This window comes from Gobius niger, assembly GCF_951799975.1.
Source record: "Gobius niger genome assembly, contig: SCAFFOLD_94, whole genome shotgun sequence".
In the NCBI taxonomy this organism is placed as follows: Eukaryota; Metazoa; Chordata; class Actinopteri; order Gobiiformes; family Gobiidae; genus Gobius; species Gobius niger.
In genome coordinates, this window is record NW_027639274.1 from 93,399 (window position 1) to 99,398 (window position 6,000).

Sequence of the window (6,000 nt, forward strand, 5' to 3'; positions counted from 1 at the left end):
TTAGCCGTTAATGCTATTATCTGTGTTAGCTGTTAATGCTAATCTCTGTGTTAGCTGCTTATGCTAATCTCTGTGTTAGGCGTTAATGTTAAACTCTGTGTTAGCTGCTTATGCTAAACTCTGTGTTAGCTGCTAATGCTAAACTCATTGTTAGCTGCTAATGCTAAACTCTGTGTTAGCTGCTAATGCTAAACTCTGTGCTAGCTGCTAATGCTAAACTCTGTGTTAGCCGTTAATGCTAATCTCTGTTAGGCGTTAATGCTAAACTCTGTTAGCCTGTATGTATGTAAGTTATCTTTCCAGCACAAGGACACAGGAAGTTCATTCCAGAGACGCGGCGCAGAGGCTTTAAAGAGGGGGTATTCTGCAAAATGTACTTTTTCCAGCTTTCCATCCTGTTATTCTGTCACTCCCTCATTAAAAACATGGCTGAAGTGTTGCCTTGGCACATTCACGTATTTCTGAGTAATCTGTAAAAACTCTGATGGCGGCCATTTTAGGGATAGGTTTGCCTGAGTCCTCCTAGGAACGCCCCCACCTCCTGGAGACGCCTCCGAGCCGAGTAACCAACCACTGCTCCTCAGCAGAACCCCCTCCCCACTGATGCCACAGACAGCGTGTGGAGGGGGCGTGTCTAAAGGCTCAGAGGTTCTTAAAGAGACAGAGGCCTATTTCAAGACATTCACTACAGCCATTTTGAGAGAGACATTTTATACAAGGCAGTTATTCTAATTTACTGCATTTACAGACCAACAGAAGGTTTGTCATCATTGTAGTGAGATATAGACTGGTGCTATGGGACTGAAGAAAGCAGAACACCCCCTCTTTAAAGCAGAACACCCCCTCTTTAAAGCAGAACACCCCCTCTTTAAAGCAGAACACCCCCTCTTTAAAGCAGAACACCCCCTCTTTAACCTCTTAACTCCCACCTGAACCGAGAGGATCTTTTTCCTCACGTCATCAGATATTTTTTTTTTCATAATTTTTTGTTGGGTATTCAACACATTTTTGTAACTTTCTTTGTCACCATTTTTTTCAATTTTTCGTAAATTTTTTATCAATTTTTTGTCAAATTTTTTATCAAATTTTTTTCATTTTCTTTGTCAGTTTTTGTCATTTTTTGTCAATTTTTCGTCATTTTTTGTCAATTTTGTCAATTTTTTTGTAATTTGTTCGTCCATTTTTTGTCCATTTTTCATTAATTTTTTGTCACATTTTTCTCACATTTTGTCATTTTTTCCTCCATTTTTCATCAATTTTTCGTCACTTTTTTGTCACATTTCCATCATTGTTTTCGTCTCATTTTATACAAGGCAGTTATTCTAATTTACTGCATTTACAGACCAACAGAAGGTTTGTCATCAGTGCAGTGTGATATAGACTGGTGCTATGGGACTGACAAAAGCAGAACACCCCCTCTTTAAAGCAGAATACCTCCTCTTTAAAAGACCCGTCTCCTGGGGCTTTGTAAAAGGTCCAAGGAACCATAAGCAGGTTTTGACCTTGAAGACCTCAGACTCTGAGCTGAAGTGCACCAGGACCGGGTCAGTGATTTCAACCGGAGCCTGTCCCCGAAGCGCCTGAAGGTCAGAACTAGAATGTTAAAGTTCACCCTGAAGGCAACAGGAAGCCAGTGGAGAGACTTCAGAACAGGAGTAGTGTGGGCTCTCCTGTGGGGTCGGGTCAGGAGCCTCTGCTGTGGGCGGGTCAGCTCCTTATTTAGGCAGGTGAACAGGCTGTTGCTATAGTCCGACTGTGACGACGCAAAGGCATGAGTAATAGTCTCTCCTGCTCTCTCCTTCATCATAGATAACTCAGAGGTTTCGTAAACTAGTCTTGACTTACACGGTCTCCCAGGTGTTGAATACCAGAGATCCAGAATCCCAGAGAGCTTTACATGGTACAGGCAGGGTATTAAAGAGGGAAGTTTGTGGACTTCAGACGTCTTTAACGAGCTGTACAGTTGTATGTCATCTGCAAACAGGTGATAAGGCACAGGTGAGTGGTGGCTCCGAAACCCTGACTGGACAAAGATGGTTGTTGTGTTGTTCAAGGAAGGATGTCAGTTCTCCAGAGTTTTTGCCAAAAAAGGGAGCTTAGATATTGGCCTTAAGTTCTGAGCTGTCCAAACCGGGCTTCTTTAGCCTTGGTTTTGCCACTGCATGTTTGAAGGAGCTGGGAAACGCACCCAGAGAAAAAGCTTGTAGACATTTTAGTGACCCATTGTCCAACCAAATCTAAAACGTCTACAAATCAAATCAAAACGACTTTATTCATCCCAATGGGCAGTTCTGTTCACTGCTCTCTGGTGAGTCTGATCAAGCCCAACATCTACTGTACGACTAAAGGTGAGTCTGATCGAGCCCAACACCTACTGCACGACTAAAGGTGAGTCTGATCAAAATTCGACAAAAATGTGACAAAAATGTGGCAAAAATTGAAAAAAAATGTGGCAAAAATGTGACAAAAATGTGGCAAAAATTCAACAAAAATGTGGCAAAAATTCAACAAAAATTCAACAAAAATGTGGCAAAAATTCAACAAAAATGTGACAAAAATTCAACAAAAATGTGGCAAAAATTCAACAAAAATGTGGCAAAAATTCAACAAAAATGTGATAAAAATTCAACAAAAATGTGACAAAAATTCAACAAAAATGTGACACAAATTCAACAAAAATTAACCAAAAATGTGGCAAAAATTCAACAAAAATGTGGCAAAAATGTGACAAAAATGTGGCAAAAATTCAACAAAAATGTGACACAAATTCAACAAAAATGTGCTCTCTGGTCATAAAAAAACAGTAAATGGAGACACATACGACCACATACAGACGTCATGAACTGCAAGAGCATCAGGACTTAAAGGGACCAGGAAAAATGAGGGGAAAAAAGAACAAGATAAACTCTGCCTTCCTAGATGTTGTCATTTAAGTTTCTGACAGCATCGGAATGAAGGATTTTGAATAGCGTTTCTTTTCTGTTGGGGGACGACATATCGCCCCCCGGAGGCATCAGAGTAAAGTGCGACCGCAAGACATGGTTTTGTTGACCCAAAATCGATGGAGTCTTTTGGACGACTCTTTTCTTCCAGAGTGAGGCGAGGTCTTCAAAACGCACACCAGGAATCTGACACTTTGACAATGTGGTTCAGACGGTTCTTGTTTTCCACAGACCGGCGTCAAACCAGCAAATAAAGGAAAAGGTTCAGACACTTTCAATAAAACAATGATAAAAGTTACTTAAAATATTTGCTGATGCATTAAAAGAGTTCAGTTTCCTCGTCAGGTGAACTCGCTGATGTCCACGTTTGACACTTTGCTCTGTGTTTTTATCAAATCGTAGAGGAATCAAAAACAGTCCCCAAGTGCTTAAAAGAGTCTACCTTTTCCACCTCCTCCCCCTGGATGAAGCTCGGTTTGGGGCTCTCTGGATTCCTCCTAAAGTCAACAACAAGCTCTTTAGTTTTTGTCACATTTAAGTCAAGAAAGTCGTCATCGCTCCACTGGATGAAGGCAGGCAGAGCAGGAGGAGCTTAGAAGGGAGAACAAGCCACAGGTGGGACTCATGTTAGCTGTAAGTGCAGCGACGTCATCCAAGGACACTGGCTTAAACACCGTCCAGATTTGTGGGGCGGTTTGGCTGGGCTACAGCAGGAGGAGGGTGCTGGGATTTCACCTTTTAATGTAGATGAACATCTCTCTTGAAAAGATCATAAACAAGTCATTGCTATTTGCTATACAAGGCCCAGTGGTAGCAGGAAGGTCATTGGACACAAGTTTTTATTGTGACACTATTTACGTTGTGTCTAATAACACGTTACTGGATTTAAAGGGAGCAACTCAGTCTGAGATTGTGACACATTGAGTGTTAAATCAATGGAAAACTCTGTGTTAGCTGCTAATGCTTAACTTGGACTCGGTGGTGATTAAAGAGTAACTAAACACCAAATCCACTTTTTTTTGCTGATAAACGGTCTAAATGGTTGTTGAATAGAGTTAGCTACATGTCCCAGTCAATATGTTGACATTTGGTGCAAACTTGTTCAAAATCTCACTTTTGTGTCTAAAACCGCAGGGTTAGCGCCCCTACTGGTTTCACGCAGCAACTACATTTGATATTTTGCGGTTGGAGGAGAGTGTGTCCACGGCGTCCACAAAACGTCATCAGTTCTGCCTCTGTGGCCCCGCCCACACACGCCTCCGCCTCCGTCACGTAGCAACCAGGACACGCGTCGCGCAGTCAAACCAGTAGATGGCGCCCCTGCGATGCTCACACTTCGGCCGAGGTGGTGTAGAGGAATAAATCCCTTAGAAAAGCTACTGTGCGATGCTCTCTCTCTGTTCGCAGTCACTGACAGCGAGCGAGTCGTGTACCGGCGGCCATCTTTTTTTTTTTTTCCGTAGGATAGTTGCTACTAGTGATGCGCGGGTTGCGGGTTCCACCGTCGTCTTTACAGCAGGTTTTTGGCATAAATATACGTTGGATTTTTAATAAAACAAGCAGCGTTTTGCAGCTTGTGATCCAGAGAACGCTTTTGTGGAGCTCATGTCTCCTGTTTTCCACCGTATGTGCGACTGTGTGTGACTTCGCGTTAGGCCGACCTCCGAGACCACCCCTTTCTCAGCAATTTTTGACTTTTGTTTGTGGGTGGGGAAAGGCTCTGCCACGCCCGTTTAGTTGCACTTTCAGTTTAAGTTTAGTTTATTGGTTTTGTACAGCCCAATATCACCACAGAAGTCGCCTCACAGCTGCACCGAACATCAAGGCAATAAAACAGAGCAATAAATATGACAATTAAAAGTTCAGGTGAATCCAGGCAAATATAATGTCCAATAGGAGGCAGCGACGAGCGGCGTGGGCGTCCCCCGTCCTTAGACTCTCCAGCACGGCAAGGAAAAACTCAAAAACCTGGCAGGAGAAAAAAGAGAAACCTTGGGGAGAACCACAGAAGGAGAGATCCACTCCCATGGACGGACAGGCTATAGAGACCCAGGGCCGAAGGATCCCTCAGCAGACGGGTCAAGATCACAGACCGTCCAGGCCTCAGATTCCAGAATGCAGGTTCCTCCGTTCGATCGAGACAGGCACTCTCTCCATCGGGGGGGCAGGAGACACCATGTGAATAGTGATGAACAGACTACAGATACATTAAATAGGTGCAGGGCAGGTGGGGGTGTGGTGTGGTGGGTGGGCTTTGAATTTGAATCCAGCTCTTTTGACATTGAAAAGCTGGAGGGCCAAATGTGAGTCTGAGAGTCTGCAGCTTTCAAAGTTTATTTCCATAGCACTTTATAACAACACCGGGACGGCCAACGTGCTTCACAGAAAGAAAAAAACATTTAAAAACACAGCATTTTTACATCCTAGACATGATTCAGGGAAATCTAGTTGTCAAAGATGAGTCTTCAATCTGCACTTAAGTGACAGTGTGCGAGACAGATCTGAGGGGCAGCTGTTCCACAGTGTAGCAGCTCTAAAGGAACCATCGCCCCACTGTTTGCACCGGGACCTGGGCACGTCCAGAACCATCTGATCGGAGACTCCGGCGACACACGGTCAACATCGCAGTTAAATATAACGGAGCGAGATCATCAAGTTAATAATGGACCAGGAGGAGAGGATAAGAATGATGATTCTGAGTCTGGATGAACCGGTGAGAAGACGAGCTGCTGCTTCTGCACTAACTGTAACCGGTGAGTGACGAGTGTGGGAGGCCAGAGTAGAGAGCGCTACAATAGTCCAACGAGAACTGATAAATGCCTGAGCCACTGTTTACTGTTAGGCAGGTGTGGAGAGAATCGAGAGCAGAGGCCGTGTTGGGGAGCACCGGTAAATAGACCTTGACATCATCAAGGTAGAGGTGGAAGGACTAATTATGTTTGATAATGATGGACCCGAGCGGCAGAATGTAAAATGAAAACGGGACCGGACCAAGGATGGAGCCCTGTGGCACCCCAGATGACAACAGGGTGGAGGAGGAGGAGGAGCAGTCGTCGAA